This window comes from Pongo pygmaeus, chromosome 1 (assembly GCF_028885625.2).
Source record: "Pongo pygmaeus isolate AG05252 chromosome 1, NHGRI_mPonPyg2-v2.0_pri, whole genome shotgun sequence".
Lineage (NCBI taxonomy): Eukaryota > Metazoa > Chordata > Mammalia > Primates > Hominidae > Pongo > Pongo pygmaeus.
Window position 1 is genome coordinate 44,552,185 of NC_072373.2, and position 25,560 is coordinate 44,577,744.

At 45.0% G+C, this 25,560-nt stretch overlaps 1 protein-coding gene across 16 annotated transcripts in view; it reads right to left on the reverse strand.

Moving 5' to 3' along the window:
- NFASC (neurofascin) overlaps nucleotides 1-25,560 on the reverse strand; it is a 192,079-nt gene that overhangs the window by 117,570 nt on the left and 48,949 nt on the right. Inside the window, exon 2 of one of the 16 annotated variants that reach the window (XM_063646797.1) lies at nucleotides 16,186-16,237. The exons of the other annotated variants lie outside the window; for them this stretch is intronic. The gene's annotated coding sequence lies outside the window, so the exon portion shown is untranslated. The remainder of the gene's footprint in view (nucleotides 1-16,185; nucleotides 16,238-25,560) is intronic. 16 annotated transcript variants of the gene reach the window in all.

Genomic DNA, 25,560 nt, shown 5'->3' on the forward strand with positions numbered 1-25,560 from the left:
ACTGTTACTCTTGGCCCAGCCACAAACACACTGGGAGGGATCACTCAAACCAAGATGAGCACCCTCCACTTTGGAAAGAAGGGTAGAAAAATGAGAGACAAGGCAATTAGAGCCACTTCTACCCACCACCCTCCTTTTGTCTTGCTCATGCAACCAAATACATCATTTGTAAGTGCTGAGGACAGAGTATTAAAATTGGTCAAAACTTGTGGGGGTGGGGGGGACTTGGCAATCATCTAATCAAATTAGCCCAATGTCGCTGAAGCACAGACATAATTCTGGTCCTCAGAGACATCATCAATATGATGGGAGAATGGTATTCTCAATGCTCATATTTTGTTGGCTAAACTGAGAACTCTGGTCAAATCTAACCCTCCACCTACTCTGTGCCTGCACGTGCCGCTGGACATGGCTGGGGAAGTACATTCACACGTACCTCCCTGCCGTCTGGCTTCACTTTTAATTTATGCTCTTGAATCTCAAGTGGGCCCTTCGTGGCATTTGACAGTCACATGCCTCTCCCCCTCATTGGCAGTCCCAGATGGCAATTCCAACTTTCCCTTTTCCTCTTAAGCACCCAGCATCTCCTTCCCTCTTCTTTTTTCCTTTGTTTTAATTTGTATCATGGAAGTAGAAAAAGCATAATGACTCTTGCACATTGGCCAACTTCAACAATTATTGACCCAAAGGCAAGCACACTTCGTCTACACCCCACCTTTCCTTCTCTCCACCCCTCCACTGGATTATTTTGAAGTAAATCCATGTCATTGTCTGATTTCATCTACTGATATTTCAGCATCTATGTCTAAAAGACAATGACTCTGTTACAAAATGTAACCTTGATAACATTATTTCACCTCCAATATTAATCATTTTAATAGGATCAAATATCCACTGATGGTGCAAATTTCCAATTATCTCATAAATGTCTTTTTATTTTTACTGTTTGTTTGAGTCAGAATCCAAGTAAGGCCAACGTATGAGTTGATATATGTATTAGGCCTCTTTTATTCTATTATATAAGTTCTTCCTCTCTCTTTTTTTCTTTACACCCTTTTTTGTTTTGAGACAGGGTCTCACTCTGACAGTGGTGCAATCACAGCTCACTGGAGTCTTGACCTCCTTGGCTCAAGCAATCCTCCCACCTCAGCCTCCTGAATAGCTGTGACTACAGGTGTGCATCACCATGCCCAACTAATTTTTAAAACTTGTTGTAGAGACAGGGTCTCACTATGTTACCCAGGCTGGTCTCGAATTCCTGGGCTCAGGCAATCCTCCCGCCTCGGCCTTCTAAAGTGTTGGGATTACACACTTTTTTTTTTTTTTTTTTAAAGAAACTGGGGTTCTCCCTTCATTTACTCTTGGGAAAGAGCCTTGTTTATTCTTTGACTGAGAAAACAGAAGCCACCAAAACAGAACCTCCACAGGTGCCGCTCCCTCACGCATCTGGCTGCCTGCCTTTGCCCCTCTGTGCCACCTTCTCTCCATTACCGCGGGTGAGCTGTCTGCTCCAGGGACAGTGCTCTGGGGCAATGCTCCAGCAATCCTTCTCTACCTCCTGTCTCCTCAACTTTTCCTTGTTCACTGGCTCTTTCCTAGAAGCTTACAAACATGCTGTGATTTATCCCAACCTGAGGAGCCTCCCTTGCCCCCACTCTCCCCTCAGGCTACTGCCTAAATCTCTTTCCTTCACAAGGAAAGGCCTCAGAAGAGTTGCCCACATTTATGGCTTATAATTTCTCTTCTTCAAACCTCTTTTAAATCCATTCCAATCAAGATTTCCCTCACCACAACTCAATCAAATTTTATCAAGGTCATCCATGACCTCAACGTGCTGAGTCCAATGGTAAATAAATAAACTCTAAGCTCTCATCGTTCTTGATTTAACACAGGTGAGCACTCCATCCTCCTTGAAACACATCCTTCACTTAGCATCTGGAATACTGCCACCTCCCGGGTTTCCTCCTTTCTCATTGCTGTTCCTCTGCTTCTCCCCAGCTTCTAAGGTTGGAGTGCCCCAGGCTCTCCCAGGATCTCTTCTCTTCTGCTTTGGTGATCTTATCTGGATTCACAGTATGAAATACAATCTCTATACCGGAAACTCCCAGTTTTAAATCTCCAGCCCAGACCTCTCCCCTGAGCTTCACATATCCAACCGCCTACTTGACATGTCCAGTTGTATTTCTAACAGGCATCTCGGAGCTGCTAACTAAAACACAGCTCCTCCCCACACTTCCCTGCCCCACCACACACAGCCTTTCCCATTTTAGTTCATGACAGACCTCAAGAGTGCTCTTTGCCTCCTCTCTTTCTCTCTCACCTTACACCCGAGCCATCAGCAAATCCTAGTGCCTTCATCTTTAAAAGGAATCTGGGCCAGATGCAGTGACTGACACCTGTAATCCCAACACTTTGGGAGGCCGAGAGGAGAGGACCGCTAGAGGCCAGAGGTTCAAGACCAGCCTGGACAACACAGCAAGACCCCATTTCCACTTTGGAAAAAAAAAACTAATCTGTTTTCTTCTCACTTCCTCTACTGCTACTCTCCTGGTCTAAGCTACCATTCTTGCCTGCTAGCCTATATTTCTCCCTCAGGCCTTCGTTCCAGTGTCCCCCTCTCAGTGAGGAATTCCCTGGCTGCCTGACCTGAAATTGCAAACCACCTCCCCCAGCACTCCCTGTCTCCCTTGCCTGCTTAATTTATACCTCACTAGCACTTAGCACCACCTAATGTACACATATTTTACTAATTTTCCCTGTTATCTGTCTTTTCCCATAAAAATAAGTTCCTTGAGAGACAGGGATTTTATCTGTTTTGTTTACTGCTATATTCCCTGCATTTAGAATAGTGTTCAGTCTATAGAAGGTGGTCCAAAAATATTTGTTGAATAAATGAATACATTTATACATGCAGCTAGAATAAAAAGTGTTTGCTTCATTTGGCCTTTCCTGACACCTCTGAAGCTCCCAGCACTTGGAATTTTAAATGCAGCAGTTAATATTATGTATTACTGTTCTCATTCTTAGTTCTTATTGCTTTCAGTACGCTGTGAATTCTTTGAACCTGAGATCTGGTTTTCCATTTATCCTTTATCCCCCTCAGCCCAAGCACAGTATTGACCATGAATTAACTGTTCCTACTGCTCAGGCTCTCAAACAGAGTATTTATTCTGGCTAGTCTTAATCTTATATTTTAATAAACTTTTCATTTTCATGTCTGATCCTTTTTTCAATATTATCAACATCACACCATGAGTGGAGGAAAGGGAAGGGTAGCCATCTCCTCCTCAACAATAACACTGGTTATTAAATGCTTTAAGATTTTCAAAGCATTTCAACACATTCACTATAATGGATCATCCTAACCACCTAGTACAGTACGTATTATCATTACTCCCACTTTACAGATAAGAAAACTGAAGCTCAAATGATTTTTAAAAATCATTTATCTGAGGACAAATAGGATCCCCTTATTCAAGGTCATGTGGCTAGGGGTGATAGAGCCAAGAGTTGAACCTGGGTCTCAGGATTTCAGATCATGTGACCTTTCTTCTCTGCCATGCTTCCTTGGTTTAATACTGATGGGAAAATGGAGAACTTGCTCAAGGTGATGTGTAAGTCATTTATGGGACAAAAGCAAGTGCCTCCTAATGAATCCAACATCCCTTTCAGTAGACCTCAAGTTCTCTTTCTTTCTTTCCCTAACATCAGCAGTCACGGCTGCCAGGGGAGCTGTTGAGAAGGAAGGGCAGGGAGACAGAAGGATTCCATTTCTGCCAAGGCCAGACAAATATACTGTATGCTAGACAGGGCTCTGGAACGTCTGCCGGAAAGCACAGCTGTTCTCTAGAGGCAGGAACCGGCAAATGTCTCGCCTACTGGTACCACCGGCCTTGGCTGTGCAGTGGAGTTGGCGCTTGGACTGGGGGAAAGGAGAGAGATGCCTGAGTGTTGCCCAGCTGCTGGCCTCAGCCCCAGGAGCTTCTCCTCTCTTGCCAGGGCTATGAGCAGAAACCTCAAATAAACCCTGGGCAGAGAAAACCAACTTAATGAAGAGGACGTTGCTGTCTCCACTGGCTTCTAATTTTGCAGATGCAATGAGCACCTATGGCTTTTGCAGTGGTTCAGGAAAAGGCAAGAAGAAGCAGATTGTCATGTTCCAAAGCCCTCTGATGGCTGCATGGAGCCAGCGGTGCTATGACTTTTTTTTAATAGCTTCAGTACCTTTGATACGTATGTGCTTATTTACTTTCTATCTATGCTGTCTTCCTCCCATCAGCCTGGGAGCTCCCTGGGGCAGGTCTGTTTCTCCCCTCCAGTCTGGACTTCGCAGCAGCTGTGCCTCCCCCATCACACTTGGAGCTGTCTGAAGGCAGGGGCTGTGTCTCTGCCATTAGACTGGAAGCTCTCCAAGGTTAAAGGTCATATCCTCCAATAGCTTTAGAATAGCTTTAGAACCTGAGGGCTCCTATCTCCTCATTTAACCTCCTCCAACACCTAGGACTGGGGTCTACTTTCACTGCTCCTCCAAAATGGCTGGGTCAGCCAGTTAGTCCTTTTAGAAATCAATGAACCACACGGGACCTTGTGAGTCTCCTGAAAGGAGATCTGTGTGTCTGAGCTGGTGCCAATGCTCAGCCCTTACATGTCTGGACAGAGATGTGGAGGACACAAGGCTGCACTGGGTCTCTGCTCCCCCATCTCCCCGCCTGCCTTTTGGCCCACTGGGAATAGACAGAAAGAAAGGATACAGGGCTCGCTCAGCCCAGCAGCCCTAGAGAAAGAAGTGACCCCAGATCAGCCATAGAGTGCTCTGCCCTCACAATCCATCACTTCATGCTTCCTCTTACACTTTAATGATAAGAAAAATAAAAAGTTCTTCCCCAGAGAGAAGTCTACTTCATTCTTTCAGATAAAAAGAGCGATCTATATAGAGGGTTTCCTTTTATACCATATCTCCTAAGAAACTCGAGGGAAAAATGTGTGCTCAAATGGAACTTACATTTCCTCCTGGGTTCTCATGGGTTTTATTATTTTATACTAAATTTGATCATCTTTTAAATTTAAGCCAGATTATTATAAGGTTCTTCAAATCCTAAATAATACAAAACTGCATTCAAAATTTTATCATCTGTATATTTTGTCTTCTTAATGACCTTAATGCAGTGGTTCAGAAAATGGGCTTTAGGCTGGGCACAGTAGCTCAACACTTGTAATCCCAGCACTCTGGGTGACTCAGGTGGGAAGACTGCTTGAACCCAGGAGTTCAAGACCAGTCTGGGCAACACAGTGAGACACCATCTCTACAAACAACTTTTAAAAATTAGCCAGGCGGCTTGGTGCGGTGGCTCATGCTTGTAATCCCAGCACTTTGGGAGGCCAAGGCGGGTGGATCACTTGAGATCAGGAGTTCGAGACCAGCCTGGCCAACATGGTGAAACCCTGTCTCTACTAAAAAAATATACAAATTAGCCAGGCGTGGTGGCAGACACCTGTAATCCCAGCTACTTGGGAGGCTGAGGCAGGAGAATCACTTGAACCTGGGAGACGGAGGTTGCAGTGAGGTGAGACCATATCACTGCACTCCAGCCTGGGTGACAGAGCAAGACTCTGCCTCAAAAAAAAAAAAAAAAAAAAAATCAGCTGGGCATGGTGGCACGCACCTGTAGTCCCAGCTACTTGGGAGGCTGAGGTGGAAGAATCACTTGAACCCAGGAGGTTGAGGCTGCAGTGAGCCATGATTGTGCCACTGCACTCCAGCCTGGGTGACAGAGTGAGACCCTATCTTAAAAAAAAAAAAAAAAAAAGGAAAAAGAAAATAAGCTTTAGAATTAGAGCACTGGATATAAATTCCAGCTCTTATTAGTTTACCAGTGAGTACTAGCTGCGTGACCTTGGGCAAATTTCTCAGCCCATCCTTGTCTATAAATTGGGAACAAGATTTCTCTCCAATCCTTTCTCCGTATCACTGGGTTTAAACTCTAGCCTGATTTACAAGGCCTTGCTCTGGGGTTTCCTCCTCTGCTCTGCTATCACTATCACACAAGACCTCATAGTCCCAGCCTGCCCACAGGCAGTTCTATTGCCCGGAACTCACCCCACCCTCCATCTGTCATTGTCTTGTCTAGCTAGTCTCTACTCATTTGTCACATCTCAGCTTAAAAGTCACTTCCTCAGAAAGGCCTTCCTTGATATCCTAGCCTAGACCAAGCTACATCCCAGGCTACTCACCAGTGCTTCCCAAACTTCAATGTACACATGAATGAATCACCCAGTGACCTTGTTAAAATGCACAGGTTCTGAATCAGCATGTCTTGGGCGGGGGACCCTACAGTCAGTATTTCTAACAAGCTCCAGGTAATCTGATGCTGCTAGAAGGAGCACCTTTGAGAATGGAAAGGCCCCTTTGCATACCTACCATTACTCATGTAATTCCTGCCAGACTCAAGCCCCTGGCTGCTTCTTGCCCTATCCCAGCCCCTAGCACAGTGCCTAGATGAAAAGCGTTCAAGAAATGTCTGATGATTAAACTGACCAATATCTATAATGTCTCTAGCTTTGTTTCTGATCAGAGTACAAGGAATTCAATAAATGGCATCAGCTGCCATTAATAATAATAATTTTTTTATATGCCAATTATAGTTTCTTGGGTCAAAAACCATATATTTTACTTCTTTGCTGTCACAAATAGTTCCTACAATGGCCTAGACACAAAACCAAGACCTGGAAAGTGTTTGATGAATGGATGACTAAACAAACAAATGAATGAGAGACCCTGGCTTGTGGCCCTTCCTGAGTGTACAACATACACGGAATGGCACAATTAATACATCACCAGCCTTTCCTATGAACCCAAACCTTCTTCCTTCTACCAATTCCTACTTGTGGGTAGAAACACAGAGTTTAAACACAAATAACAGAGACCAAAGAGTTACTGGGCAGTCACCGGAGCAAACAAACAAGTGACAGCCCAGGAAGGAGGGTTATTGTTTTAAAAATTATTTCCTTAGTCCTCAAAGAACTGGAACAAAGCAGGACTGTGCTGGCTGCCTCCCCTGCAAGAATTCACATTCTAGACCCATCTAAATGCCAGTCTAAATGCTACTCAGAATACAATTACTAAACCCAACAAGCAGCAGCCACAGGCGGGGGCTGCAATGTTCCCCCTCCCACTGATTTTGTGGCAGCTTCAGGCGATGCACCTCAGCTGTCTGCATTCAGCTTTTCTGATTACCCCACCCCACTTCCTCTCCTCCAGATTGTTCCTTTTGGCCTTCTCCATGCCATCTCTTCCAGGCCAGAGAGTGGGCAAAGCTGTTCGCAGCTCAGAAGCTCCTAAACAAAATAATCTCAAGGAATCCAATAGATTGGACACCGATCCCCTTTGCAGAACCAATTCCCTTCATTCTCAACCTCTTACAGATTGGGGAGGAAAGTAGAAACCTGAAGAAGGCACCCAAGACTGAAGATCCTATATCTCCAAGAAGGTGATTATGATGTTAGAGGAGTCACTTACATAAAGGGGGTTGGGAACATAGATGCTCAAATTCAAATATAGGGTCTTAAGTATTTAAAAAATGAGGATGTTTGTGAGTACTGGTTTGGAAATACAGCACTGAAAAGTAACAATGTGGTATTTAAATAATGCCTCAAGGTTACAATATCAGTGATATTACCAGGAAGTAAACATCTAAAAGTGAAATGAATAGTTCAGGTGTTCCAGTTTATAGGCAATGCATTTCTGGAGATCACATCTTAAAGCCCATCTTTGTAAGCTGAAATCCTGACTGCCCACTGTTGTGGTCAGTCCAGCCACATGCACAGTCATCAGCAAAAATCAGGGGGTGAATGAGTAAAAGCTGTGAGAATGGATGTACATCCTCTATCAGGCAGTAGTAAAAAAACAAGGTTGAATGACACAAAGGGGCAAACACGTTCAGAGCCAATCCCTGATGTACTACAGCAAAACTGAAGCAGGAGTTCAGAGAAGGAAGAAACTAAAAGAAGCTGGTGGTGGTGGGAAGGGGCTGGCAGGAAATGGGACGGGGCTGTTGGGTAAAGTGTAGACAGTCTGGGTCTTGAAAACTTGAGTAGTGGCAGAAATCAGGTAAGTCAGGAGGGACAGGCAGGGGTCATATGATGTTGAGTTGTGGTGTGAGCAATAATAACTCAAGGCTTTCTTATAGGCAGGAAGGATACCAGTTTGGATGGAGAGGAAAGTTTGTGTAAAAGAGTAGTAGGAGAGGAACTGGAAAAAACACAGAACATTTGGAATGTTAGACTAGAGGTTTTCAGTTTTTTTAAACTATGCAAGCAACACAGAAGACATTCCAGCAGTAAAAGGACTCAAAGAATAAAGATTAAGTGAATAAACCCCTCAGTGCTCCCTTCTCTCACCCAAGTCTCTTTTGGAGGCAACACTGTTAGTAATTATGTAGATAACCTTCTGCCAGGCTAAAGACCTCATGTAATAGGCAATGGGGAATCACTAGAACTTTTGGAGCTAGGGACGGTGTCCAAATCGGGAATAGTCAGCAGAGGTGAGCAGATGACTCCTGAGAATCATGGCATAATGAAAGGCATGACTCAGAAGACAGTGGATGGTGCAGGAAGAAAAACAGTAAGAAAACAAGCTTGAAGGTGATGCTGAGGTTGACTGATGGAAGGTGAGACTGAGGGAGACTGATTAAAAGTCAAAAGGGGAATAGGTGGTAAAATGTTTTAAAGGGAAGAGCTGAAGGGGAGGCCAGGAGTGCAGAAGATTGGTTTAGCATCCCAAGTAGAAAGAATTCCAAGGAATAACAGAGGGCCAACAAGAGGTGGTAGGCAGAAGGATCTAATCAGCATGTTAATATCTAAGCTCTTTGTAATTAATATTTGCCTCAGTGATAAAACAACTGTTCTTGATACAAAGTAAGCACTCAATAAATGTTGAATTGAATGTTTCTGAAACTAAATTACAAGGAACCCCACCCCCTAAAAATGAGTATGGAAGACAAAATTCATTTCCTACCCAACAGCCATTCCCATCTTCTTCCCCAGCTCCAAGGGATAAGACATGATTTGGCTAAGCCAAGCATGATAATAACATTCCCCTTTGCCAGTAGTTGGCTTAAGGATGGGCATATGGCCAAGCTGGCCAATGAGGCATGAGGAAGTCAGCTGGGGAAACTTTTGACAAATATTTTTTTACCTCTGCCAAAGATACAGCAGAGGCCTGATATGTTATTCCTACCAAGAAGTTGACTGTTTTAGGACATGATGTTTGGAATATGGCAGCCACCTTATAACTATGAGGTGATACATCCAGGGACAGAGTTGATAAGCTGAAGATTCCAAAGTGGCCAGGCAAAAAGAGCCTGGGTCCTTTATAACCTAAGTCCTGCCCCAAACCTGAAAGCACCTACATCCAGACTGCTTGTTATGAGAGGTCATTAATGTCCTTTTCCTTCAGCATCTGCTATCTGGGCATTGTTAACCATCTAAAGGCAGGCAAATGGGAATTGGTGAGATAATTCACATCAGCTTTTACTAAGTTCCTAAAATGTTTAGTTGGGCAACAAAGTTTTACTGTATAATGGACTTAGTGAATAAGAGAGGGAAAGGGGGAGAAGCTTGACAGAGTGGGGGAAAGCCTAAAACTGCCAGAGCAGCCCAGGAGGCAGCAGAGCTTGACTTAGTGCAATACAGTGCAGCGCAATATGATGCAACTTAATCTAATTCGACAAACATTAATTGTGCGTCTTCTTTGTATAATGCCCTTTGGGGAACAAAAAGATGAACAACACATGGCTCACCATGGAATCTTGCTTCCTCTCTTTCTTTAGCAATTTTAGATCTGGTACTAGGCCCTGCTGCTAGATCACTTCTTGGTCTTCTGCAGAGGTTTGTTTCCTTTCTCTGTACTTCAAACATGGGCATTCCCAGGTGCCACTCTCAGAGATGCTCTTAGTCTTCACAATCTCCCTGGGGAATCTTATCTTCACCAATGGTTGCAATCACCTCCTGTTCAATGATGACTCCCATATTGATTTCTCATGTCCAAGCATCTCTCCCACCATTAAATCTATATTTTCAGCTGTTCAGTAACTATCTCCACTTGGATCTCCACTGGGACCTTAAAAACAACATATTTAAAACCAGACCCATGATCATCTCTACCAAATCTTCTCTTCCTCCTTACAGTCACATTATCAGTGAATAACACCATCTAGCATGTTCACCAGCTAGACTTGAAAAGCAGCTTCTTCTCCCTCTCCAAGTCTCCCACACCCAACTCCTATATTTTGGCTCCAAAATATCTATTTACTCTGTCCCTTACATTCTTGCTTCCTACAGATTCTTTAGTTCAAGTCTCATGGGATTACTATGAAATCTAATCATTGTTTTTTTGCTTCCTAACAATATTCATCTTGAGTTTCTGCAAGACACATGGTACAGTTTTGCTTTGCTGTAGCCATGGATGGTACAGACTTCCTTAGAACCTTAGAACATTTGGGTCAAATGCTAGGTGGGCGTGCTTTAGCCCAACCCAGTAACTGTCCAATAGAGATATGATAGTGTAAGCCACAAATGAGATTTTTACAAATTCTGTAATAGTCATATTAAAGAAGTAAAAAGAAACAGGTGAAGTCAATTCAATTTTAATAATGTATTTTATTTAACCCAAGATTCAAAATATTATCAGCTTCTAATCAATACGTAAGAACTATTAAGAACTATTAATGAGATAGTTTACATTAAACATGGAGAGTTTATACCTACAGCTCATCTCAATTCAGGTCAGCCACATTTCAAGTGCTCAATAGTCACATGGGCTAGTGGCTACCATTTTGGACAGCACAGCCCTATACCAACCAGCTGACAGCAGTGCATGTCAGCCATATGAGGCCATCTGAGATCATCCAGCTGTATTGGGGCCACCAGATGACTGTCGCTACATGAGTGACACCTGACATGGCCATCAGAAGACTCTCCCAACACAGCCCAGCTTAACTTGTTGACTCATAGAATTGTGAATATATAAAACGGTTGTTTTAAGCCACTAAGTTTTGGGGTGGCTTGTTATGCAACAATAGACAGCGGATACAATAGCAGACAGTGTTGCTACATTTGCTAAGGAACTGAAAGTCGTTAAGAGTTCAGGAAAGGAAGGGGTTAACTATTCAAGGTGGATAAAGAAGGGTTAAGCTAACCTAGCAAAAACAGTCCTCAAATGTGTAGTCAGCATCAGAGAACTCACTTTCCTTTAACATATTTCCTTTTTACCAACTCTGAGCCACCTTTCTGTGATTAAAATTGCTTGCTATGGGGCTTACTCATTTACTTAAAACAATGCATGCCTACAGCATACAAGGCACATTCCTGATGCTCAGTAATAACAGAGGAGCCCATGGTATCTTCTTCCTAGGCTAGGTACAGGGCTCCATGGAGGCTAGGGCTGGAGAAGATTATGATACTAGGTTTTCTCATAGACTGAGTTAGTTTGGCTGTAAGTTTTGGCTGCAGCAGGTAAGTGGCAGCCATGCTTGTTGCCTGCCTGGGCAACGTGCCTCTTCATCTCCGTGTCCTTGCTCTGGACTTGCCAGGCATTTCATCAAGCCTGCAAGGAGTCCCCCATAGGAAAACAATAACGTTTCCTGGACCAAACTACTGCAGCCCCACTCTGTGCCCCACACTCCTGGCAGTACTGAAAGAAAATCTATCCTGATGCCCATCCACAGTGCTATAGAGGTGTGTGGTCCAGTGCCATTTCAGATGCTCTCGGGCACATATTTACAGGACTCCAAACACCGCTGTGGTGACCATCTCTACAAGAGCTACCCACTTCATACAGGCACCACCCCACAGTGCCACGACGTATGCCTAGCTTCCTGCACCTCTTGCTTCTAGCCCTAGGGCCTCTTATTGACAATGAGGGGTGAGATAAAGCAGGACCTATTCAGAGAGCCCAGGCATGTGCAACCCAGAAATTCAGGGGAATTAATGTCTCGTGGTTTGAACCTTTAACCAGTGGGAAAGGGTGGCCCTTCTCCTGATGCACTGTCCCTAAGAACAGTCCATCTCTACACCTCCAATAGCCTGAGCCACTGGTTGGGTTTGAGACGAGGAAGTGGGGGCATCCTCATATTGGCTCATCCTCTCCTCGCCCTTCTTGCCTTTTCCTTCACTTCTGTTCTCTGGGATTGCACTTCCTAATGAAGTTGTAACACATAAGCCTTGCCCGAGGTTCTGCTTTCTAGGGATTCCATGCCAAGATGCCAAGTGACCTAGGACTCAATCAGGGAAGAGACCTTTACATTCTACCCTCAAGTATGACTTTAGGCACCTTATGTCTAGCTGCTTCAATGGAGACCCAAATTTCTGGCCCTCAATTGAAGTAATACCTTCTTGGCTCATCCTACTATCCTTGGGAGAAGGCCTGGCCCACTACCAGGATGAGATCATTGGGCGAGCATCAGGGGATGCATGCCACTGTCACTCCCTCTACCACCCACTTCTTAGAAAAGTGACTCCCTGGCCGGGCGCGGTGGCTCATGCCTGTAATCCCAACACTTTGGGAGGCTGAGGTGGGTGGATCACCTGAGGTCAGAAGTTAGAAACCAGCCTGGCCAACATGGCAAAACCCTGTCTCTACTAAAAATACAAAAATTAGCCGGGTGTGGTGGTGGGCACCTGTAATCCCAGCCACTCGGGAGGCTGAGGCAGGAGAATAGCTAGAACCTGGGAGGCAGAGGTTGCAGTGAGCCGAGATCATGCTATTATACTTTAGCCTGGGTGACAGAGTGACACTCCATCTCAAAAAAAAAAAAAAAAAAAAAAAAAAAAAAAAAAAAAAAAAAAAAGGGCCTCCCTGCTTTCCAAGGACACCAGGCATCCTTTTTCTCAAGGACCTTCACTTAAGCTACTGAAAATGTTTCCCTTCTCCCCTTCTGATTTTTCATCATACCAAATTCAAGAGAAAAAGCTAAGTTTCCCGTGCCCACTTTATTTACCTATAAAAGGATGGGGTTGGTTGCCCCCAGGCCTGCCCTGCATTGCTTCCTAGGTTTTCATATAGTACAGTCTGGATCCCTCAATCACATGGGGGCTCTGGGCAGGCACGTACCAGGTCTCACAGCTCTGCACTCTGGGCTGCTTCAGCATGAGCACATGTGCAGTCAACACGACCTGAGTGAATGGATGGATGCAGGAAGGGATGGGTGTTACCCAGGGGTCATCACACAGCCTCCACCTCAGGGGATTTTAAATAAGAAACAACTCTTACCCTACATCTTCTGTCAGGCAAGTAAACTAATTTGCCTGTGTGCTCAGCCTCACCCTAAGCAGATGGCACCAGGGCAGCTCTCAGAGATAGGGGAGGCCCACAAAGACCTTTTTGGTCTCATTTGATGACTTTGTTACGGCCCCGAGGAAATAAACATCCTCTCATTTTTACACACAGGACAGGAGGAAAGAGAAGTCGGCTGCCGGAGGGGAATTACCCTCTGAAGCAGTAGCATGGTGCTGTGATAAGGCGGAGTCTGGTTACAATTTGCTGCAAGCACTGATGTTAATGGATTCTATTAATACAAATTTGTACTCTGAAAACCTGATGACAGCTCCCAGCCGCCAGATAAATCTCACGAATTACCACCCAGTACATTGGCCTTCCCGGACTGTTTCTGCGATCTGGGATCTCTGAGAAGCCTCCATTCTAACTGAGGAAAGGAAACAAGGATATTGCACACTAGGGGCGGACATCTAGACTACCTCCTTCAGGGAACATAGCCCGGAGGAAGGGAAACACAAAGTCCCCAGGGCTGAGAAGATATTTACCAATGTATGGGTAAAAGTGAACACCATAAGACTATTCAGAAAGGTGGTAGCTTCTGCTGTCACAAAATAACCTGACATGATGCTATTCTGAGCCAACATGGATTTTGTGGATTAACTACCACACTTGCTTCACTTTTCCTGTTAACCTGCGTAATGAAGCACTTGTACTATCGCCAAAAGGGTAATTTCTGATGACATCAATAATAGGCATCATGCTGCTTCAAAACATTTTCTTTAAAGTAACCTATCCACTCAGTTAACTGATCCTGGGAAAGCTGGGAAGGTGATGTGGAAACAAGCCTTATGGGGGCTCTATACTTGGCTGCTATTAGCTTAACTTCATTGACAGAAGGATTTTGTAAATCACCTAGGAAAAGAATATGTATCATTTTAAGTTTCCTTAAATGTAAAAAATAATAGTTTTGGTTTTAGAGTTTCACAGTATTCCCTGGAATCAGGTAAGAGAAATTCGAGGTTTTGCAGACTTAGGCAGGAACCTCAAATCAACAAAACCAAAGCCTGGTCCTTCTTGCCCTTGAGCTCCCGAAACACGGCTGACTCCTGGAGTCACTGCCTGACAACCCACGGGACCCGCATCCCAACCAGGGTGAACCCCAAGGAAGACTCGTGCTCCAACTCTCAAGCTGGGATCATTCAGAAGCAGAAAGCACGAGGCTTCCCCATTGCCTCCTCTAACTCCAGGGCAGCACAGGGTTCCCTAGAGGTGGTGGATCCCCAGACTGCTGGGTTGTAGTTAAAACCAACCCATGTAATTGGCTATTTCCTACAAAATGGCCAGCCCTAGAGCTCTGCCTGACAGCATTCTCGCTGTCTTGTCATACTCATTCATTTAATTCTGTAAGCATTTTAAAATCTCTACTATATGGGAGGTCTTCCCACCCCATGACCTGGCATACTGCCTCCTTAGATTACAATCCCATTTCATCTAGAGAATTTAAGGTGTTGTGTATTAAACAAAGTTTATGCGAGGTCACTTGTGCTCAGTGCCATGGAATCAAACCGAACTTTGAAATGGGCCAGTTTTCAAAAATCCAGAAGATTCCAGCCAACCTGAGCAGCATAAGGAAGTCTTCTCTGTTTTAACCCTAGAAGGACAGTTCATTTGAAATGACCAATCTGCTTTTTGTTCTTTGTGACTGTTTTCTTCAGCTTTTTTCTGCCTATAAAGCCAACCTCCTCTGCTCAGGTCATGGGAACATTCATTCTATTTTAAAGAGTGAGGTATTGCCCAATTCTAGGATCACAAATAAAAGGCAATTCGATCTTTAACTGAATTTGTTGTAATTTTGTCTTTTGACAAGTGTAATGAGGTTGACCCATTGGTTCCAGACTTGATTCTGCACTACAGTGGGAATGCTTTGGGGCTGGCTAGATTTGGTAGACAGAAATACAAGCAGATAACTGCCCAAAAGCAAAGAGGGAGACAAATATGAATGGAAACTGGTGACACGGAAATCAAAGACAGCCAAGGGGGAGAAGAGAGAAAACCCTAGAGACCATTTGCAGCCTCTGGCCATGAACTGTGAATAACAGGGTCTCTTTTATCACAAGGCCTCAGGGGAGCACCAAGAGTAGCACCAGATGGGTAAGAGCCAGGGACTGTTCAGGCTCTGTTTACCCACCAATTTGTTAATAACAGATCTGTATTTCCAGCTTCAAACTCCCAGAATTAACAGCCAATCAGGGGCCAGGAATAGTGGCTCATGCCTGTAATCCCAGCACTTTCAGAGGCCAAGGCAGGCTGATTTCTTGGGCCTGGAAGTTTGAGACCAGCCTGGCCAACATGGCAAAACCCTGTCTCTACAAAAAATATAAAAAATTAGCTGAGCGTTGTGGTGCACACCTGTGGTCCCAGTTACTTGGGAGGCTGAGGTGGGAGGACTGTTTGAGCCTGGGAGTTCGAGGCTACAGTGAGCCATGATCTCACCCCAGCCTGGGTGACACCAACAGAGTGAGACCCTGTCTCAAAAAAAAAAAAAAAAAAGCCAATCAGGCTCCTCAAAAAATTAAACATGGAATTACCATATAATCCAGCAATTCCATATCATATCCAGGTATAGATATGCGAAATAATTGGAAGCAGGCACTTGAAGAGCTGTTTGTACACCCATGTTCATAGCAACATGATTTGCAAAAGCTAAAAGGTGGAAACAACCCAAATGTCCATTGACAATGGATAAACAAAATGTGGTATATCCATGCAAATAAAGGTCTATTATTCAGTATTCAGAAGAAGGAAATTTTGACTCATGCTACAACCTGGATGAATCTTGAAGACATTATGCTAAGTGAAATAAGCCACTCACAAAAGGATGAATATTATATGATTTTACTCATATGACTTACCTAGAGAGGTCAAATTCATAGAGACAGAAAGCAGAATGACGGTTCCCAGGCACTGAGGGGAGGAGGGAATAGGGAGTTATTGTTTAATGAGTAGAGTTTCAGTTTTGGGAAGATGAGAAAGTTCTGAAGATGGATGGTGGCAATGTAGATGCACACAGCAACATACATGTACTTAATATCACAGAACCATACAACTAAAATGATTAAAATGGTACATTTTATATTATGTATATTTTATCACAATTTTTTTTAATGAGGCAAATCAAACACAGGCTCTTCCTGTGATGAAATAAAAATCATGACACAGTTGTACTAAAAAGGATAACAGGCTGGAATATTCGAATTCGATAGGGTCCTGCGAAATGGTAAGAACCTACAGTCATGGTATAAAGTCTTCAGCCAAGAAATGATCATTTTAGAGCACTAGAATGGGCATACAGAATCCCTGGGCTCTAGTTCCAACTTTGTCAGTAACTAGTTCTGTAACACCAGGCAAGGGAGTTGCATCTCCCTGGGCCTCAGTTTACTGATTTGTACAAGGGAGTTGAACTAGATGACCCACACCTCAGCTGGACCAGGGGTTCTCAACTTGTGGTCCTGCAGCAGAATCTGGGAACATATGAAAAATGCAAATTATTGGGCCCCTCCCAGACTTCCTGAATCAGGAACTCTGCGTGTGGGCCCAGCAATCTAGGTTTGAACAAGCTGAGATAGGTTTGAGAACCACTGAGCTAGGACATTTTATGTTTTTATAGCTAATAGTGATCTGAGTAAGCCACATTTTTATGGAAATAAAAAGCATAAACAGCCAGACACATAAAAACACATTAGCAAATGAATAGGAATAAAGAGGATAATTACTTTTTACAAAAATGAGATGTAAATATAAAGTAGCAAATTAATTTTTTTAAAAAATCATAATTTTTAAAAGTCCAAATGAGTGCTGTCCTTAAAAGTTATAATAGCCTACCACCTGCTGTTTTAATGATGCAGTTCTTGCTTAAAGCATTTTTGAAACTTTATTTGGAACTGACTGCTGAGTCAGTTTAGAAGCTGAACAAAATCAGCTTCATTTGTTTGGAACTAAAAGTATCTTCATTTAGCTTGAGCCTAGACTTATTGTCCTGATTAGGCGGCTTGCAGAAATCAAATTCCCTCTAAAAGGAAGAAGACTGCCCATCCCTGAGGATATTCAAAGAATGTGCTGCAGCCTCAAAAGCGATTTCCAAAGCATAGCTCAGACGTGTTTCGGATAATGACAGAATTACATGTTTGACATCACAGAGTGCCCATCTGGAAAGGGGCAACACTCACTTCATGGAAGCTCAGACCTGAGAGCTGGAAATGGAACAAGAGGTCATTCTTGGGGAACAAGAACTCACCCTTCAACAGGAGTGAAATAGTCTCACCATTTCACAGATGAGCAGTGAAGGCCAAAGAGGGTGAAGAATGTGTCTAAGGTTGTGGAACTCACAAATGGAACCAGAACTTAGCTTTCCTAAAGAATCTTGACTAGGCTAAGGAACTTTGAACCAGGGAGTGGGGACAGGATCAGCAGAAGGCCCCACCCACCAGGCTGTGATGTCAAATCAGAAGACGAGGCTCCCAGCCCAGTCACTTTCTTCACAGAACAAAAGACTCTTTTGAATGTACTGAATATTTTGGCACCAGCCCTGGTCAATTCTTTCTCTGACGGTGGGTTGCAAAATATTTCTAGCATCCCACAAAGTCCAGTGAGGGCAAAGAGGGTGGAAAATTCTTTCTCCATTTAGCCACGCAGACTTTCTGGTCTTTGGCAAGGAGGTGTCCAGTGTACCATGCTTCCCCCCCGCAGGGCAAAGGGGAGGGTGAAGGTGAAGGGTTCTATTCCCCGGGCTCCTGGCCACTCAGGACTTCTGCTGGCCCACGGCTGGAACGATTTTCTCCTTGTTCCACACTGTGTTATTCTAAAATGTTCACTTTAGGGGTGAGGGGTGGGTGGGAGGAGATACTAAAAGTGAAATGTTATTTTGAATATTTATTTTGAATATTTATCCCACCCTTGGCTCCTCAAAAGGTCTTTAAAATCATCTTTTCCAGTTTATTTTATTTTACATAATTTTTAAAAAAGACGGGGGTCTCATAATGCTGCCCAAACTCTTGGCCTCAAGTGATCCCCCTGTCTCAAACTCTTGGCCTCAAGTGATCCTCCTGTCTCAAACTCTTGGCCTCAAGTGATTCTCCTGCCTCAGCCTCTTAAAGTGCTGGGATTATAGGTGTGAGCCACTGTGCCTGGCTACTTCTTTATGGATCTCTCCCCAACATCCCATAATCTAAATCTCTCAATCTTAGTTTGGCACATCCTCTCTTTCCTGTGTGATTCTCTCTCTAGTAAGACTATGCGTTCTATGGCTGAAGTGTGGCACTCTTTATTTCCCATAGCACCCAGCATGCTGGTGGGTGCAGTGCAGGCACCCAGCCATCACGTGGTGATGGTGATAATGATGTTATCACATGATCACATATGCCTACTGTGCGCTGGGCACTCAAACAAGTACTCTGCTGATATGCATGACCTCAGCTAATCCTCGGAACAGTACTATGTGCGAGGGGCTATTAACTCCATTTTTCAAGCTGAGGCTCACAAAGGCTAAGTAAGTAGCCTATTCAAGGTCAGGGGAGGGGCTCAGGTACAAATCTAGGTGTCCTGGACTCCAAAAGCAGAGGTCTTAACATCCAGACATCACTCCCTGCCAAGTTAAGAAGTTAGAACACACCCTCAGCCTATCTTCTACCGCAGGTGGTTCTCTCTACCTCAGCTCCATTCCCTCGCCTGCCTTCCTAAACTCTGGGGCCAGGGAAGAAGAGGCTCTAAATATCCAAGTGGTATTGACTTCAGGGACCACCAATGAGATTGCTGACCATTGAAGAACCAGGGGGAGGTGGAAAAAGCAGCTGACAGAGAAAAGGTAGCACCTTGAGTGGCATAGACCTCCTTCTCCCCCGGCCCAGCAGCCTTTCTGTACAAGCTGCCCCACATATAGATGCTACACTGAGGCTTGAAAGTCCCTGAATCACAGTCCTTCCACGCACACCCCTCACCCCTGAAAGCACCCAAGGCCCTGACAGGGTGAGAGAGCCACATTATAGCTACATGTCCAAGGAGAATCACTGTCACTCCAACAGAGAATAGGATGCATTTATTTCAGCCTCCCAACGTCACCTTAATACTTCTGTGTGAGATGCAGGGGAGGGAAAAACCAAGGTGTTCAGGCACTGTTATGCTGGGTTCCCCACTGGGTTACCCACCTGGGTTCCCTGTCCTGATCAGGAGACGGCAGAGGGAGCACCACGCTAGGTGTCAGGACATCCGGGTTCAGGTCCCAGATCTTCCAGTAACTCTCTGGGCCTCAGGTACCTCATCCCTGTAGCACAGAGGTCACTATGTGGCTTGTAAAGGGACTTCCAGCAGCTCAGGCCTGTGGTTCTATGGCCAGACTATGGAAGCTGCCCTGCTAATCCCATGCTGCTGGCACCAGCCAGACTGCAGACGGTGCAGAGCTAAGCAGTGATAGGACCTTATGCTGGCCCACTCCCTGGGAATCTGACCCTGCTTCTCTTCAGCTACAGGCATGCTTTGACAGTCTTCCAAGAAAAATGCTGACCTCTGGCCTGCTAGGTTCCCAGTTAAACAAAGGACTGCAAGCTGGTGAGCTGGGGACCACCCTCCGGAGGGCTGGGTCATCTTCCACCTGCCAGCTGACTCCTGCGCACATACACTCCACACCCCAGCTGCACAGGCCACGGAGCGGGGTCGATGCTCCCTGGTGGGGCCTTCATGCTGACATGACTTCAATGGGATGTAAGTGATGGGGAAGGGGTAGAAAGCAGAGTTTACGGGTCACTGCTCCAGTGCCGTCCCAGCCCTGCACAGCTGTCACTCAAGTTTCAACTTTGGGGGTATGAAGTGCCCTCAACTCAACTCTGCACCTTGTTCTATCCAAGTTGAAACTCCTACTCAGACAGGCTGCCGCGTTTCAGCCAAGCCCCTTATGGCCTATAGTGCTTGCCACATATGGCTTCTCTGCATTCACATAAGCTGGGCTCCCAGTACAAGTTATCCAGTGCCATTCTATCCTGTGTTGAGGCTCACCCCTTCCTTGTAACTACTGTTTAAGATCGGCTTTCTAGAAAGTCCTCTGGAGACACCTCCAACACACCCTACCTCTAGCCCTTATGCTTGACCTTCAGCCCTTATCCATGGCCTCCAGCAGCTATACACGGGTTTTCTCAAACTTGACTCATATGTAGGCATATTCCAAAGGAAAGAATACCTCCCAGACTCTCATGAGCATACCCGAGAACCCCGGGGGTCTACATACCCCAGTGTGAGAAACACTATCCTAACAAACCAAAATCCACTTTTATGAAAAACATCTTTCAATTTCAAATTAGAATTGTAAAACAGAAGTTTTGTCTTTTAACTGGTAAAATCATAGAAAAGCACATGGTAAACATTCTCCCAGAATTCAGTGAGAAACACTGAGCTACAGTTTTCACTTATTCATCAAATATTTATCGAGGGCCTCACAGGTGCCAGGCAATGCTCTTGGCAATGGGATTCAGAGGTAAACAAGACATTGTCCCAGCACTCACAGAGCCGACCTTCCAGTGGCGGAGACGGGCCAGGAAACAATAAACAGAGACAGAAGTGCAGGTAGTGGGGAAGTGCTGTGAAGAAATACACAGTGGGGAAAGAAAGGGCAGATTTTACATAGGGTGCTCAGGAAGTGATATCAAAGAGAGACTTAAATAAAATAAAGGGGCGAACTGGGAGGTGATGGGGGGAACAGCTTAAGGCAGAAGGAAGAAAAAGGAAAGGCCCCAAGGCTAGAGCTGGCTGGAACATTGAGGAAAAGCCCAAAGACAGCCTGGCAGAGCAGGGGGAACTGTGAGGCAGGGTAGGGAGGGCCAGATCATGCAGTGCCTTGTATACCATGGAGATGAGTCTGTCTTTATGGGAAGCATGAAGGGAGGCATGGCCAGGGGTTGGGGTGGGTTGAAATGTTAAAGAAAAAAAATTATCCAATGCCACTTGTTAAAGCATGGTAAGGCAGACTTTATTCAGGACCATCTAGATAGGTGCAGGGAGCATTGCAACAGGGTCTTGCAGTCGGGGAGAGAGACTGGACTCAACTCTGAATACAGCATGGGTGAGTGGGAATTTGTAGCCAAGAAGCAGGGTGGGGGTCGGTGGATGGAAAATTACTAAGAGGAAACATCAGGAGTAAGGGGGATTCTGGCTAAACAGACCGAACAGGATTCCTGCTGCAAACAGGCCAGGGTGATCAGACATCACCTGGGGAGGATGATCAGACATCATCCTGGTGGAGGATGAGGAACCTGGTCAGATATCAAGGGTGATCAGATACCCAAGGTGGGGGGTTCTTGTCAAACTGACTTAGCAGGGTTCTTGTTAAAACTGGATTTTACAAGGAAGTGCCGAGGTAGGCCTAGCGGAAGGTTCAGGAACCTGGCTAAAGTTTAGTCAAGCAAAGAATCTTTGTCAGAAACAAGGGACTGATAGGTTTTTCTTTCTCTGTCTTTTGTCCACTATCCTGTGTTCTTCAGGAACCCGTGGTTCCCCCATCAGACTGAAGCTCATTGAGGGCAGGGGTTGTGTCTCCACTCTCATATCAGAAGCTCTTCCCTACCTTCTGCTGCTGCCTTCTGCCTTCAGGACAAGGCCCCACTCATAGTAAAGCTCAACTGGGTAGTGACTCCAACCCAGAAATGAGCTCCAGGGAGCAGAGGAACTACTAGCGTTAGCCTGGCAGGCTCTGTTTGGTTGGTGCAAATGTAATTGCAATTTTTGCCATTACTTTTAATACAATCAGAAAAAAGAGGAGAGATCTATGCATCTGTCACCAATAGACAGGCCTCCCCAACCTGAACTGTGCCCTACCTGCCACTTAATGCCCAGCAGCTCTGCACAGGTGTCACCTACTTCAGGTGCACATGCCCCCAGGGGTGGCTCAACAGATGCACCTGCTGGTCAACCTGGGTTCCCTAGGCCAAGGTAGAGGCTCAAGCAAAGCTGGTCCCTGCCTGCCATGCTGAGGCACCATTGTGGGGAACACAGCGACACCACCCTGCATCACTGCCACAAACAACCTCCACCTCTGCCCCTGCCCCAGGGGAGCCTCAGTTGCCCGTATCCATAGCAACCGACATTTGTGAGTTTCAGTCCCAGGAGGGAGGGCAGGAGGGCTGCTACACTCTTCCCTTATTCTGAAAAGAGACAGGCATTTCTCTGGCTAGCTTGGGAGGCCTGAAACTCCTGAAAGACGTGTCCTCATCCACTTTCATCTGCCTCCTGTCTCAGTCAGCAAGGTGCAAATTGACATGATACATACATTCAAAAGATAGGACTTTCTTTTGGGTTCTCTCTGAAGCTGATCCTGCACAAAATTTTGCTTTTAAAATACCTGGGAACTCAGGGTGGGGTCAACTAGGAAAAAATGAAAAACCCCAAATCCCACAGCTGGAAGAAACTTGAGAGGTTTCATTCCCCTACCTCTGAACCACATGAAACCTCTTCCCATCTCACAGTGAAAAACTCAAGGCCAAGTGCGGTGGCTCATGCCTGTAATCCCAGCACTTTGGGAGGCCGAGGCGGGTGGAGCACAAGGTCAGGAGATCGAGACCATCCTGGTTAACACGGTGGAACCCCGTCTCTACTAAAAATACAAAAAATTAGCTGGGCGTGGTGGTGGGTGCCTGTAGTCCCAGCTACTCAGGAGGCTGAGGCAGGAGAATGGCGTGAACCCGGGAGGCAGAGCTTGCAGTGAGCCGAGATCGCCCCACCGCACTCCAGCCTGGGCAACAGAGCGAGACTCTCTCTCAAAAAAAAAAAAAAAGAAATTAAATATTACAATGGGAAAAAAATTACATTAAAATGCCAATTACTACACTTATTTTTTCTTCATTCCTAAGATATTTCAGCCATACTGGGCCTCACTTCAGTGTTTCAGCTCGCTCTTAGCTCACGCAGGCAGAGCTGTCTAAGTCTAACCTAAACCCTGTAGGTGATGGCTTAAACATGGACAGGGATGAGGGGCTTCCTGGGATGAGAAGAAAAGAGGTTCTCAGGTTTTCTTTTAAAATAAATTGTGCACTCCCCCTGCTACTGAGATAACTAGCTGAGTCAATGTTCTGGCTCTAGAAAATGTGTTCACACTCACAAGGTAGGCCTCCGTGCAGAGAATGAGCCTGCCAAGCTGCTTCACCCCAGAATGAGAGGGCCAGCACCACCAGCTGTGCCCACAGCCGAGAGCCCACAGCATGAGAACCCCAAACCATCTGATCACTGAGCAAGGTCAAACCAGATCAGAAATTGCCCTTTATACCTCATACTACCTCTTCTATTCCCACAGCTCTTTTCCCTTGAAAGATGCTAAATCTTCTTTTAAATAAAAGCAGAACAAACAAACCCAACTGAATTCCTTTCTCTCCACCCCTTTCTGCAGTCTCAGGATAGAACACTTTCTCAAGTTCCAGCCTTCACTCCTTCCCATTTCCAAAAGAACTGCCCTGTTTTCGAAATAAAAATAAATCCCACAGTCCTCTATAATGTCAAGAGAAAAATGTACCATTTGGCTGCCCCCAGATCCTATGAGAAAGCACATCTGGTGAGATTTTTACATAACCACATTTCTGCAGCCTAAGAGACGGTTCCCGTCATCTCTCCTGTCTCCCATCCCTTGGTCCTCCCTGTCCTACATTCACCCTGCACAGACAGCAGCAGCAGCAAAGTCCATGGTTCCACCCCTGCTTGCTGCGTGGGTTCAGTAGCCCCCCGAGCCCTGGTTTCTTTGTCTATAAAACAGAGATCACTGTACCCTATCCTACAGATGACTGTTTTGCGGGGGAGATGAGTAGTAATATGAGACAATGTACACATTTCCATAAAGTACTTTGGCACATAACAAACGTTAGTTATTTGCTATTATTTTTTTGTCCCACAAACTTTTTGAGAGTAGATTAACCAACTTGTCATAGCTGCATTCAAAGCACCTAGTGTCTGGCACGCTGCAGATATTTTAAATTTCATTTACAAAATAAAAATGTTCATTAAATCTAGTTGAAGAGGCCACAGACTTGTTTTGCACTGGTTGGTCCCTACTTCTGCCGTCAGATTAGCTTGGCTCAAGTGCTATTCCCCTAAGGGGGAGGTTATCCTCAAATAACCTTCTTTTTTTCCACTCAGAAGAATCTCCAATAAAAATCAAACTGTAGGAAGAAATTGCTCTTCAAAAGGGAAGCCTCTCTGCATCCCACCCCACCAGTTCTGGCCAGGCCTCTCCAAAGATCTGTCCCCCTGCCTCCTGGATGGTGTTCAGTAACCAGATGAATAATGAACCATCAGAGGGGATTCAACTGGTGGCAATTAACACTCTTCCAGCTGGGAAGGATTTAGCTCCATGGTGCCCAGATCTGCTGACTCTCCTACCCTCTTCCAAAACACACCAACTGCTACCACATGAATTGGGAGGATCCCACAGATCAAAGAGAAGAATCCGCTGGATGAAACAAGACTGGCCAAGTGTTGATCATGGCTGAAGCTGAGTGATGGGCACGTGGGGATTCATTATACTACACTCTTTACTTCTGTATATTTTGAAAAACAAAACAAAACTTTAATTATACTTCCATATTTTACCAGAACTAGGGCAAGAAAGTCCAAGGGGTTTTCTTTCCAAATTATCAGGGGAACTCCAGGCCTGATTTCCATTGTAAAAGAAAACGTCCAGGAAATTTCTCTCGCACATTTGCATTTACAAGACCAGGGAGTTATTAAGTTAGTGCAAAAGTAATTGCGGTTTTTGCCATTATGTTTTTTTAATGGCAAAAACTGCATTTACTAATATTTAGTTGGTGTAGAGAAAGAGTGTTGGCTTTTGTGATCTTGGACAAGCGACTTAACCTCTCTGAGACTCTCCTCAGTTTCTTTGCCCTTGAAACAAATTTTGACCCTATCTCACAGGGCTGCTGTATAAAAGAAGGTGAAGTTTTTAGTGCTGACACCTTGAACCAGCACCTAATAGATGTTTGATAAAATTTAGTTTCTTTTATTTCCTTGAGGAAACAAAGACGTTCTGTTGTATTCTTGTATTAAGAAGCTTAATGGAGTCAAACTCCAGAAAGTCAGCTGCTGGCCAGGAGAAACCTAGACACACTGAAAAGAAAGCTTCTGGGGAAAGGAACTCCAAACTCTATTGCCTGGGAAGCCTGGGTCCGGAAGTACCCATCAAGGGCTGCAATATTTGAAACATCATTTGCCACAGGCACTAAGTCAGAGGAGACAGGGCAGCAGATGAGGAGCAGAAATGCATC